Genomic DNA, 14,660 nt, shown 5'->3' on the forward strand with positions numbered 1-14,660 from the left:
CCTCAGAGTCCACACACAGCAGAGTCCACACAGCAGAGTCCACACACCATAGAGCCCACACACCTCAGAGCTCACACGTCTCAAAGCTCACACACTGCAGAGCTCACATACCTCAGAGCCCACACACTGCAAAGCCCACACACCTCAGAGCTCACACACCTCAGAGCTCACGTCTCAGAACTCACACACCTCAGAGCCCACACACCTCAGAGACCACACGCCTCAGAGCTCACACGCCTCAAAGCTTACATACCTCAGAGCCCACACACCTCGGAAACCACACACCTCAGAGCTCACACACCTCAGAGTCCACACACCTCAGAGCCCACACACCTCAGAGCCCACAGGCCTCAGGGCTTTACACACTGCAGAGCTCACACACCTCCGAGCCCACACACCTCAGAGCCTACACACCTCAGAGCTCACACACTGCAGAGCTCACACACCTCCGAGCCCACACACCTCAGAGCTCACACACCTCAGAGACCACACGCCTCAGAGCTTACACACCTCAGAGCCCATGCATTCTCACAGCCCACACACCTCAGAGCTATGCATCTACCCTACACCCTACCCCTGTGAACACGGAAGCTGCAGCCCCGGTACACCAGCTGCAGTCGCTCATTGGCTAAGGGCTGTCGGCAGAGGCTGGTCTCCTCCTGGCCCCCGGGCCAGCACCGGGTAGGAGGAGTGAGCTCCGGCAGCCACAGAAATGCTGGTGCCAGCATTTGGGAGATAAGCGGTGAGACCCGAAGTCCTCTGGGTGAGGAGATGTGGGCAGGCCACCAACGGCGTCAGCCAGAGCTCACGTTTCTTTTTACACGGATGCAAAATCTGCATTTGATTCCATGGTGTGTCCACGTCCGTTTTAAGATAGAAATATATTGGAAAAATAAGAAGATGATAGATAGACAGACAGATGTTGGACCTTAAGAATTGACTAAAAGTAATATTATAAGAACGTGCTTCATGTTTACACTGCAATTCTTTGTACTCCCTAGCATGTGTGCACGCACACACACACACACACACACTTAGATGCTGAGACGTCCAGGACCCCGTTGGTGAAATCGAACCTTCGTGACTTCACTCAAACCTCACAATAATCCTGTGCATGAAGCACATATTACCCCCATTTTACAGATGAGGAAATCAAGGCCCAGGGTGCTGAGTGACTTGCCTGGACCTAGACGGAAAAGTAGATGAGCAGCACTGGAAGGGGGCCCTTCAGCAGTGAGACCCCATGGAGCCCAGGCTTCAGAGGGGCTCCCTATGTACTCTAGGCAGGGACATAGCCCAGAGGACCAGAGGTCTCCTGGAAGTGACGGGGCGGGGGAGTGGGGATCAGACTTGCATTTCGGCAAGAGCACTGTGGCAACGTGCAGAGAAGGAGTCCGGAAAGGTGGAAGTGAGGGCAGGAGAGCGGCGGTGAGGCTGCTGAGACGGGCCCTGGCGGGGCGGAGCTGGACAACCAAAGCCAGAAGCTCTAACAGAACTGGCAGGGTCGGGGCTCACTGGGAGGCAGGTGAGGGGATAGGGAGGGAGGTGACGAGCATGACTCCCAGGTTTCTGATTTGGACAATTGGGTGGAAGGTGGTGCCCTTTACTAAGACAGGACGCGCGGGAGAAGGAGCGACTTCAGAGAGCCTGGGAAGATGATCTGTTCTCAGTGAGATGATGTTAAGGGCCATCCGAGGGGGAGTCAGGGGCTGGCCGGATATGCCAGACCAGAAGTGAGCACGACCAGTCCGGACTGGAGATTTAGATCTGGGGAGCCATCTGCACCAACGGCGATCAAGGCCATGGGACTAGAAGATGTCACCCAGAGAGAATGAGGAGAGGGGAGGAGGGAGAGCAGCACCCAGGGCAGAGCGCAGAGAACTCTCACATCAGACGAAGAGCCAGTGCAGGAGACCGAGCTGTGGTCACAGATGCCAAGGGAGAACATCTGAGAGAGGAAGACATGGCGGCCAAGGGCAGAATGGTAGGATCCTGCCGCCTCCCTGGGGCGGGCTCACCGGGGGCCCTCTAAGAAGACTTTGCTGATTGAAGGCGCACATGAATGAATGGCATTTCCTTAGCTCCTTGCAGCTTGCAAAGTTCTACCACCGCTCTGGACCCTCGCGACCCTTGTAAGAGGTGAGCGAGGCTGACCCCACGCTACAGGTCGCGAGTCTGAGCCGTCAAAAACTTCGGCAGTTGGTGGAGAACTGAACTTGTAGGTTCTTCACGGGGTAATTTCTCTTCCCTGGCTCCCCATGGCTCTGTCTGGCCCTGAGGGCAACTAATTGGTGCCCTGGGGTTAAGCGCTTTCCCAGAGCCCCCTCTGTACCCCTCCCACGGCCTCTCAAAGCCCTAAACACCAGGCTGGTTGCCTGCACCAAGCAGGGATATTTGGTGCGTGAGAGTTGATTGGTTTTTGACAAATCCAGCTTGGCCTCTTTTTAGCACCCACTCATCCCCCAGGGGCTGGAAACCTGATATTTTAATGATTTGCTCCAGACCCTTCGGGGGTGGGGCAGAGATTCCATGAGGCCAAATTTGGTGGAGGCAGGCCTGGGAGATGTAATTAGCAGGTGAGGACTCGCTGGGCTAGGAAATAAGGTACAGTCCGCGCACAGTGGGTTGTGTCACGCATCTACCTCGGTTCCAGCAGGAGCAACTCTGGGTCCCCCAGAAGCGGAGGGACAGCTTTCCCAGGCCAGAGGGGAGAGAGACTTCAGGAGAGGTCGCTCATCTGTCTGGTGACCGAACAAATATTCCCCTCTGTCCCTGTTTGGTCCCAATGAAGTTCCACCTCTTTGTTTTACAAATGGAGAAGCTGAGATCCAGTGCAGATACAAGTCTCACGCAAGGTCACACAGTGAGTTAATGATATCATTATCATCCTCACCATTGTCCTTGTCATCTCCACCACCACCACCACCATCATCACCATCACCACCATCATCACCACTAACACAAGCACCATCATCATTGCCATCACTGCCATCAACATAATCGCTATCATTACCATTATCACCACCATGATCATAACCACCATCATCACCATCACCACTATCACCATCACCACTACCATCATTACCATCACCCTCATCTCCATCATTACCAACATCACCACCATCATCACCATCACCCTCATCTCCATCATTACCAACATCACCACCATCATCACCATCAACATAATCACTATCATTACCACCACCAACACCATTACCACCACCATCACCACTAGCACCACCACCATCACCATCATCACCACCACTGCCATCAACATAATTGCTATCATTACCATTATCACCACCATGATCACAACCACCATCATCACCATGACCACCACCACCATCACCACTGCCATCAACATAATCGCTATCATTACTACTATCACCACATGATCACAAAGACCACCATCATCACCACCACCATCATCACAACCAACATCAGACCATCACCACCACCACCACTATCACTACCATCACCATCATTACCACTACCACCATTACCACCATTACCACCACCACCACCAGCACCAAATAGGCCTCTTACTGACTGAGTCCCATTGGTGTCTTGAAGACAATTACACATCAGCTGCCCACTAGGCCCCACCTAAAGTGAGAGGAAATGGTGCTGCTCTTAGCTTTCAGCCCCATTATTCCTTTCCCTGAAAGGAAATTCAGACCTTAGAGGCTTGAACACCAAAGTAGTTGGGAATCACCAGGCCGGGCTGGGGATCGATTGCTGGTTCATGGCATGGCAAGGCATGGCAAGGCCACTGGATATCCCCTGGATGTCATCATTGTCATGGCCTCGCCTCCTTGTAACTGCTCCCTAGAAGGCCCCTGTGCTGGGCATGGAGTGTGCTGGAGATTCTCTCTCTCCCTCTGCCCCTCCAGGGCGTGTGTCTGGCCCTGTGCTAAGAAACAGAAGAATCCGACAGTGGTGTGGCCATGGTGACTTTTGTGCGAGAAGGTCATACAGCTGCTAAGTGGCACGATCCGGGTTCAAACCCAGTCCTGCCTGGCTCACCAAGACAACCCACGGCTGCGAAAGCCAATGAAATAAATGAGGATGAGACAGGAAATACCTTCCCTGCGTCTCTTAAGTCTTTGAGCTGGAGGGAGGTGGAAGATGGGGGAAGGAAGGAGCCGGAGCCAGGTGACAGCTGTGATGGGCCCACTGAGCAGCCAAGTGAAGAGGGTGCGAAGCAGGGAGTAGAGAAAGACAGGAGGACAAGGCCATCTGAGGCCTGGGCATGGTCTGAGCTCTTTTTGTCCGACAGCTGCACAGGGCAGGACTGGCAGGACCCGAAGGCCGAAGATGGGGCTGCCACCTAGGGGCCATGAGAAAGGTCCAGGCAGGCCAGGAGCAGAGGCAGAAGCCGGACATGCAGGGATGGCCAGGAGAGAAAATTCTAAGGGAGAGGCGAGCAAAAGGGAGGAGGAGGAAGGGGGCCTGACACTTCTAGAGGAGAAAAACAGGTGCAGCAGCCCAGTGAAGAAAAGCAGAGGAAACACCAAGTCTGCTGCACCCAGGCTGGGCTTGGGAGAAGCCGGGCAGCATCGGGAAAATCAGTGCGGTCTTAGGCAGAGCTGGAGTGTCTACTCCGGATCCGCTCTGCACATTCAGCATTATTCATTCATTGAATTAATTCGTACTGAAAACCTCGGTTTTGGGCTCTGGACCACACACTCAGGGAGGCAATGATGGTTCGTAATGGTCCTGGCACCGCGGGAGTGCAGACTGCCACCATCCCGAGCACCGGGGATGATGGAGAAGTGGTTCCTCACCCTCTTCCTCTGATGAGATCCAGGATGCCCCTCCCCACCTTGCGCGCATGCACACTCTCTCTCTCTGAAGGAAGGAAGGAAGGAAGGGAGGGAGGGTGGGAGGGATGGAAGGATTATGCTGGAAGGTCTGAATGCTCTCTATGGCTGTCACCCTGCATGGTTCCAAGAGCATGAGGATTAGGGAGGAGGGAGGAGGGAGGAAGGTCTAATCTGGGCATTCCCTGAAGAGGGCAGAGGAAACACTCATCACAGCCCCAGCCCCTAAAATCTGACCAATCCCGGAGTCTGGGTTGCATCTCCACATTCCGCTGGGGGATTAGGGTTTCAGCTGCCAACTCTCCTGACAAGCCACTCCTTTTTCCAGATGCCTCTCACTGGAGCCCCTTAGGTGGAGTCCGGCAGGCTTGAGCATGCGAGGTCCCAGTGTCCTAATCTCCACGGGGACAGACGCACTGGCACTGCTCCCTTCAGGATCTGCTCTCCTGGGCAAGCTCCGGAGCACGTAATTCCCCAGCCTCCCCTCTTTCAGTCGATGGCCCCCTTGTCATGTCCTCTTCCTCACCTCCCACCCCCACAACCCTACTGGTTTGTCATTTGCGGGCTGACGCTTTGAAATGCAGGTCCAACTTCAGCTGGCTTTGGCCAGAAGATATCCACCCGTCACAGCTGTGCCTTTGGAAGGAGAAGGAAATTCACAAATCCTCCTCCAAGAGCCTCCCAGCAAGGAAGAAGGCTTCCTTTGCTGCCTTTGCCTGAGTGACAAGTGAAGGGACACAGATGACTTCAAGTCATCCAAGGGCCCTCATGCCTGGCAGAATGAGTCTGACAACACAGGCAGCCAGGGTGCCTTCCCCCACCACAATCATTACCATCATCACTATCATCAACATCACTACCATTATCAACACCACCACAACCACCACCACGACCATCATCACCACCATCGCCATCATACTACCCCCATCACCCCCATCACCACCATCACTATCATCATCGCCATCATCATCACCATCACCATCATCACCATCACCACCACCATCACCATCATCACTACCACCACCATCACCACCACTGTCATCAATATAATCATTATCACCACCATGACCACCACCACCATCACGACCAGCACCACTGCCATCAACGTAATCATTTTCATGACCACCATCACCTCCATGTCTTTGGTCCAGGTGTGCTGTTTGCCTCTGTGTACCACCCCCCACAGCTGGACTGGCATCACCTCCATGGCAGGAGCCACCAACCCCAGCAGGATCCATTGTGCAGATGTTCAGCAACCAAATAAGATACGGTTGATTATTATACTTACCAGTTATTTAATAAAGATACTCATCGTCAAATAATCATGAAACCATGCCAAGTTCCAATTAAACATAAAAATCAAGCAACCTAACTTCTGAAACTTGTGGATGGAGCTTTGGGAATCTGCCCCTCCATTCTGCTTTCTCAGTCATTCAACAGACCGTGGCTGCCCCAGGTGAATCGGATGATCCTGAGCTCAGCCCCTGAGTGGCTCACAGTAGGGCTTCAGGAATGCCGAGTAAGACTGATAACACGTGCAGATGTACGTGGTACGCAAACTCAGGAGACAGTTCCAAGATGAGGAATCTGGGAAGGCTTCCTAGAGAAGGGATTGCCTTGAATGCCGGGAAAAGTGGGCCACATGGAGAGAGAAGGTGGTTCAGCAGAGCCGGGGCAGGGAGATTGAGGCCATGACAGCGGGAGTGTGTCGGGAGGCTGGAGTATATGGGTTTGCTTGTTTGGGGTCTGGTGGGGGCAACTACCAACCTGTTCATAATTCTCGGACCAAGCTGGGCTGTTAGGCCAATGAGATCCTGGAGTTTCCGGATCACATCGTCATTTCAAATCAGGAGTCCTTCTGGGCAGCACTCCCAGCCCTTAAACCATCCGGCACTGGCGCCCAACAGACTTCCCAAGTCCGAGCTCTGCCAGGGAAACCTTGCTGCCGCCGCTGTCCCATAGTCCTGCCCCGCCTCAGGGACCACTTCCCTTCCAAGCACCGCTTCCCCCGACCTCTACTCACCTCCCCCAGAACCCATCACTGCCTTCTCTCTGACTCTGTGATTCCCTGGGTCCCTTCCTTGGGGCAGAAATAGCGTTCTGGACTGTCAGTCTGATATTCAAATGCTTCCTCACCCCACGGTAGGAGAGGACAGCGGAATGGCCAGATGTGCAGGCTCTGGACGCAGAGTGCCTGGGGAGGGGCCAGAGGAGCTGGGCAGTTTGCTGGAGGAGGTGGCCACACTCTCGGAAGGCTAACTAGGAGTTAGTGAGATGAGGGAGGGACGAGCAAGGGAAATTCAGGCAGAAAGTGGCACAAGGCTGGAGGCATGTTCGGATCAAGGTGGGAAGTTCGGATCATGGTGGGGGTGCGGTGGGGGGTGGAGGACATGGAATTCCTAGGGCTGGATCAGGACAGACCGCCAGTACAGTGGCCAAGAAGGTAAATACCGTCCCTCCCAGCCCCGGGAACGCAGCGCACATGGGAGGCCATCGGCAGACGGTGGCTGCTCACTCGCCTGGACAACACACACCTTTAGGGGACGCGACCCTCCAGAAACACCGAGGCATCGGCTAAAGGGTTTTCTAATGGACCCCACCGTGAGGAGCCTTCCGGCCGGACCCAGCTTAGCCTTCCCTCTCCCCTCCTTTCCCGGGGCTCTAAGGCTGCCATCCTATCAGCCATCAGTTTCTTTTTTTCATTCATTCACTCGCTGATCATTATCCTCCGCCCTTCCGACGCTTCAGACAGGCCGTCCGTTTAATTTCATAAAACTAAACAGCGCGCTTGTTTCTTTCAGGACCCGTGATATGTTCTGGGGAATGTTTTTCAGAGCGGTGAAAAATTTAATTTTTTCCCCCAGCATCGAGATGTGTCAAACATAATTTATGCCTGGACATAATTCATCCCTAAAGATAAATATTGAAACCCAAGAGAGGAGAGACGGCTGCAGAATTTCCAGGGGCAGGCGGGTAGGAAAGGGGGTCTCCCTTCCTGATCCCACCGCCGGAGAGGTGAAAAAAGTGTAAACGAAACGAAAGTAAAGTAGCTAACTCCGGGTCTGTTCCCAGTCTCCTCCTAGAACCGCTGCAGACTTTTTTTTTTTTTTTTTTTAACGGGCCTCTTTTGTGTCTGTTGAACTGTTGCTCTGTCTTGCATAAAATCTCTCGCAATAGAAGTCCTCAATTAAAGTCACCTGCTGGTCTTCGTCAGCTGAGCTTGACGCTGTCAAATCATGCAGAGCTCCTTAAGCCAATACAAGTCATTAAGGAGGAGGTGAATTAGAGATCCGACGTGGCGGACAGGAGCCATCCATAATCAATTGATATCTTCCTCTGCTGGAGGCGGGGTCTCGGGGAGCCCCCTCCCCACTGGCCTCCTCTGCAGGGGCCGCTACCCCTGGATCTAATTAGGCTGAGGCTCAGCAGGTCCGAGGCTGCGCTGAAAGGCCATCAGTAGGCGAGCCCATTAATAACTCGCCGGTGCCCTGCGGATTGTAATTGTCAGGCTGCAATTTACAGTAATCCTCCAATGCAAAAGCCTAAACCGCTGCAGCTGATTGGAAATTCATACACCCATTTGAAAGAGAAAAACACAAGATGCACGGGTTAAAAGGGCAAAGCATGCAAGTGTGTCTGCTGAGTGACAGACATTTTAGTACTAGCCTGGGACCATATTTTAAAAGGTCACTGAAAACTCTTGGCTTGGGCCCTCTGACAAACAATGAACGTTCCATATATTTATTTGCCATCTCTTTGTTTTTACAGCAAGCAGAATAAATGAGTTAAATGACGTTGTGCGGGCCTGCTTATTGTCAGCACAGGTTATAAGTCACTATTAAACTCCATCAAATCAAACCAAACCCGGTCAAGGCAATGAGACTAAAAGTTATTTGCATTCCTTCTGTCATAAAAAATCATATCCCCTTACTCAAGACTTTCGTTTCTTTATTAAATGCAGCCACAAGAGTATTTCAGGTCTGGCAATATAAGCTGAGGAAAGCCTTCTCGGTATAACTCAGTGTAACAGCTTAGACCCGACCCACTAAAAAGTCCCAGTTGAGCGTATCTGGGCACTCCATCAAGACATACATATTACTTTTAAATAAGATTAGCCTTTATATTTTGCTGCTTAAGTTAAAACTTTTCATGTCATTCTCTACTTTTATGTAAACTCCAACATAATTCTGTTTTAGCAAAATACTTCAAACAAATTAAAAACCTCAAGTCGAACGTGTCCTTAACAAAAACTTTCTTAATGGCATCGCAACGTGTTTGCTGACACTAAAACACTTTTAAATAAGATGGATTTTTCCCTCCATTTCCCTGCATTTGTAATTACGGCTGCGCGGAGTACGCCTTCGGTTACAATGGCAAAAGCAGCTATCTGTGCTCCGAATACTATTCGACCAATGGCTTACCAGTGACCCACTGTGTCTTTCCCCATCTGCCTCCTGTTGGGTTCTCTGTTAGTTGTGAAATGGAAAGTGATCAGTGGGGACTTCGCGGGGGGAAGGGGTACTGGGAAGCCACAGGGTAAGCGGGAAGGAGGGGGTCGTGGCCCCGAATGGACCTCGTGTGGGAAATCACAGAGTTGTTGATCACAGTGTCTTTGGGAGGAGATCAGAATCAAAGTCAACGCCTGGACTCTGCATCCATTCCTAATCCAAAAAAGATGTCGTGGCCATTATTAGGAGTGTGGAGACTTGGAAAGGCAACTGTTTTGAAAAGGGAACTGTAAGCAGTTTCAGTGCCTGCTCAGGTCACGGATCAAATCAGAGGGGACGGCAGATTTGCCTGTGGTGTCTTCACATTTGCAGGCGCTCGGGGACTTGGTGGGATCTTCAGACCAAAGTACAACTGCAGACTCGGAGTTCTCGGCATATCTGCGGGAATACTCTTCACCCGGGTCCTTCTCGCCTGCCTGAGGCTTCCCGGCGAGCCCCAGACTTTCCACACGCTATTTCATTGAGGCCAACAAGATCCTGCCAAGACAGGTAGGAATTACCCTTCCCATCTGACAGCCATCGAAGGGAAAGTTCAGAAGTATGAAGAGTGTCTAAGGTCACACCTGTGGTGTTGCAGGCAGAATTCCAAGATGGCCCTGAGGACCCCCACCCCTCAGCATACATGCTATGGGCAACACGATGGGATGTCACTGTCATACTTAGGTTATGTTATATGACAAAGGCGAAATGATTTTGCAGATGTAATTAAGGTCCCTAATCAGTTGACCCTAAAAGAATCAAATGGCACGTTATCCTAGGTGGGCCTGACCTAATCAGGTGAGCTTCTAAACAATAATAACCAAAAACAAAAAATGGATCCAAGTCTTCCCTGAAAAGAGACTGAAGTGGGAAAGAAGCTCTCCTACCCGCCTTGCGGAAGCAAGCTCCCAGAAGTTCTGCACCTGAAAGAAATGAATTCTGCCAACAACCACGTGAGCTTGGAAGGATCCCAGGCCCAGATGACACCACGGCCCAGCCAACACCTTGATCGTGACCTTGAGGCCCTGAGCAGGGAACCCAGCTAAGCTGAGCCTAAAGAAATCTGGGGGTAACAAATGCATACTGTTTGGGGCCATCAAATGTACATTAACCTGTTACCCAGCCATGGAAAACAAGTCCCCACGGCTCGTAATGCACTCGGGGCCTCCTGGCCACCAACCTAGGAGACACGCTCCAACATCCACACCGCGGCCATATTTCTACCCCATGTGTGTGCTCCTTTCTAATATTTGCAGTCCAAACATTGAATATAAGCTTACTTTTAAGTAGCTTGTATCCTACCATTTTCTAATCCCACAATATATTCTTAAATATACTAAAATCTGCTTCTTGATTTGGCCATTACTATGAAATTGTCTAAGGGCTGTCTTATAATACAAAAAGAGAGCCTATAACACCGTTTCCTTTTTCATTTCAAAGACCCGCACACAGCAGCGTACTTGACACCAATATGAATTTTTCTTGGTAAGCCCATAAAAATTAGTGCCTTATGAGAAAAGTCGTACCTTTAAAAACACCTGACTAAATATTTCATAAATGCAACACACAGCAAATTCCTACAGTAGATTCCCTGGATTTACAACCATCAAACTATATTAAACTTACAATATCAAGATTTATCACCTATTAAATAGAGTCTTGTTTTAGTAATATCTTGCATTTGATCCCAAAGGATCTCAAATACCTTCGACCCTTCACCAGGGCACTCCACTGTAATTCATAACGAGGTAACAGAAACCCTCACTGTAAGTCCGCCGCTGCCACATTTGGGGATTAGCTCACCTATCAAAGAAGGGTAGCCAGACCTGGGTTGGAAGGCAGCGGCTGCTTTATGGGAGTGCAGAAACGGTACCGAGATCCAGCCCGGGGGTGGGCAGGGGGACAGCCCAGGGAACCACAGATGTAGAGTGGGAGGGTCCCAACAGGCGGTCCCAGGGGGTTTTCAAACATTCGTTTTTGGCGGGAGAACCCTTCCTTCCAACACGATGTTGTAAGAGTCCAATAAATAAAACAGATAAACCAGCACCGGGTCTGGCCGAGGTGGGAAGGAGGAGACCCCAGCCCCCGCAGCCCCCGTTTCCACTCCTACAATTCCTCACGCCGGCTACACATCAGGATCCGCCTGGGCCTCAGCCCAGAGATTCTGGCTTTGTTCTGATTCTAACTCAGATATGCTGGTCTGGCCTTATGTCTGAGGAACCTGAGACCCCGAGCAGAAGAGATGTGCTTAAGTCAAGATTTAAAACTACAGCCCAGAAAAATATAGCCTGCTCGCAGAATGTGTGCAGGGATGTCATCCTCCGCGTTGAACTGTAAATTTGGGTTAAAATATGAGTTAATTTTGAAGATTTATAGTGACCGCTTACCTTAAATAATTCCTCAGAAAGGCGCAGGGCTTTGTGATAAAGGCAAAGAACACGAACGGCAAAGAGTACCACGGTCTACTGAAAAGACCACACGTGTCCACAGCATCGTGGACCAACAACTACTGTTGGTTCTACAGAGACATCCTGTAAGTACTTCTACTCATCCCTCAACACCCAGTTCAAGCACTACCCTCCCAGCAAACCATCCTCCCTCCCCCTGCCCAATAAACCATCCTTTAATCCTCCGGCCTTTTTCTACTGTGGCTGGTCAGCCCTTCGTTGGAGAGGACACTAGATTGGAATTATTTGGTTATACACACCTGTCACCACCATAACTTGAGCCCTGAACACAGGCCCTGTGTTTTGTTCATTTTCAGGGATGTCTTCAGCATCTCCACTTTTCTCATCTGGGAGAGCAGCCGTAGCACCTACTTTTCCCTGAGACACAGGGAAAGTGCTCAGGGACAGGAAGCACTTAGTAAATGTTACCCATCACTATTACTTAAACGTGGCCACGCCACTCTGCCTTGCACTCAAATACGTTACCCTGTTTTATTATCTTCCAAGCAAATACCGTTCTCCAAAATGATCAGCTTTCTTTGATTAAGATCTGTCTCCCCCTCCACACTCCCACCCTCCCGGGATGTAAACGTCTGTGACCATGAATGTGAGGGACACTCACTTCACGGTGCCCGGAGGGCCCGGGCCACAGAGGGTGCTGAATCAATCAATGTTCATGGATGGAAGCACAAATGATGTGTCGAGCAAAAGAGCGAGAACATGAGCTCGGCTTCTAGGAATCTACAGTCTTAACCAGCCATGATTCAAATCTCTATTGCCTCTGCCTCTGCAAATTAAATGTTTGTGGCTTTGAGTATCAACAGTTAGCAGATCCCGTGGGCCAATTCCTTCACGGTAGAGGAGGAGACAGTGGCCACGGGAGACTGATGGCTTGGCTGGGGAGTGACAGATCCAGGGCAGCGATGCTGTGGTGCCAGCTCCTGGACACTGGCCACCCGGCTCCTCTGGACATCCCTGGTACAGGAGGGTTAAAGTTGGCTTGCCCCAGGGGTGTGTCTGGGACTCAGGAATGCCAGATGCCTCGAAATGCTCAGACCACTAGCTGACAGTACCTCCCTTTTGTCAACAAAATTGGTTTTAGGGAGCCTTACTTCTGGAAAGCCTAGATTTTCTATTTATAAACATAACCTCAAGTTGGAATTCTAGCTTGTTAAGAAGACTGATTCAGCCCTTTATTCCCAAATAGGTAAATATAAGTAAAAATAACTAACCACCAAACAAAACCCAAAGTGGCCTTATGGCTCTTAAGAGAACTTAAAGCTCAAACACGCTTTCCCATAAAAGAAACTTCTGTCCCACTGTGTCTGCCCACATTGGAGCCCCGGGCTCTCACAGGGAGAAAACAAAGAGTGCCACGCGCGCCCCCCCCCACCCCCGTCGCTGTGAAGTGTAGCCCTACTCATTTATCATTGTCACGCTGGCCCACTGGCCTTGGCCGCAAGAGCCAGTGCCAAGTTCAAGGATGTGACTCAAGTGGTACCCGCCTCCTCAAGCACCACTTACTCATCTAGGCTGGCCCCACATCGAAAACTTAGTAGCTGCTTAATAAACATATCCCGGACCAGGAGAGCCAATGTGCTCACTACAGCTGGTCTCGTTCCCCAGAGCGATGGCACAGATGCCACTACAGGCCAGGGTGGAGGCACCAGGGAGGTGGAGAAGCTGCGCACACTGGGATCTGTCCCCAGACAACTCTGGTGGATTTGGCCATGGCCGGTCTTCCCCACGAGGATCCACTAGAATGTAACTTCCGGTAACAAGGGCAAAATCTTCATAAGCTTCCTTGCCCTGCTCCCAGCACAAGAGTGCCTGCACACAGAAGGTGCTGGATAAATGAGCGAGTGAACAGATGAACTGGAGGTCCACCAGAAATCCGGCTCGGAGTGGCGCAGCAGTCCGAGCAAAAAGGGGACAGGGCTGCTACAACATCCAACATCCGTTTAAACCAAATCTTCCGGAAAAGCGAGGCTCTGCCAGGTGTTTCTCTGCTGGGTCTTTAACTCTACATGAACCAAATGCGTTCGAAGGACCAAGAGGCACAGCCCTCACCCAAGACTAGGACACAATATTTAGGAGACCCAGGTCTGGGGCGCCTGGGTGGCTCAGTTGGTTAAGTGGCTGATTTCTGATTTTGGCTTGGGTCGTGATCTCAGAGTCGTGAGATCAAGACCTGTGTCCGGCTCCCTGAATCTCCTTGAGATTCTCTCTCCCTCTCCTTCTGTCCCTTCCCCCACTCATGCTCGCTGGCACACGTGCTCACTCTAAAACGAATAAAATCTTAAAAAAGAGAGAGAGAGGGAGACAGACCCAGGTCCTATTCTCCTTGGAGAAAACATGGTAAAAAGCAGGGATGTCCCCCCCGCCCCTGGATGGTGCTGGCTCCACTCCCCTATTCCCCCTTCTCTCCTGATCCCGCACCTCATGTGTCTCCCGGAGAATCGTCTACGACGGCAGACCCAGAATAGCGCAGCCCTGAACTGAGATCAGTATCGACTGTAGCCCAGAAGTTTTTGGGACTCGAGCCGCAGGGTGGTGGCTGCATTCCAGTAGCTCACAGACACGGGGACGAGTGCTGGGGACCAAAGGATGGACACGGGCTGCAAGGTGGTGGGAAGAAGGCATCCCGCGGGCTAGGTGCTCAGCTGTGTCTGTGTTGGGCGAGGAGGAGGTGGGGAGCACCAGGACAGATTTTAGGCAGGGTCACCACCACCTAGAAAGGCCTCTCAAAAAGCTGCAGACTTGGGCTTATAGGGAAGACCTTGTCTATCGACCTGAAATGGGCAAGGGGCACCCCTCCGAGGGAGGCGAATTTCACTACTCTGTGCCTCATTTTCCTCATCTGGTAAGGGGGTTCGCAGCAGTAACAATTAGCATTTATTATG

Source organism: Martes martes (genome assembly GCF_963455335.1).
Source record: "Martes martes genome assembly, chromosome: 7".
Taxonomy (NCBI): domain Eukaryota; kingdom Metazoa; phylum Chordata; class Mammalia; order Carnivora; family Mustelidae; genus Martes; species Martes martes.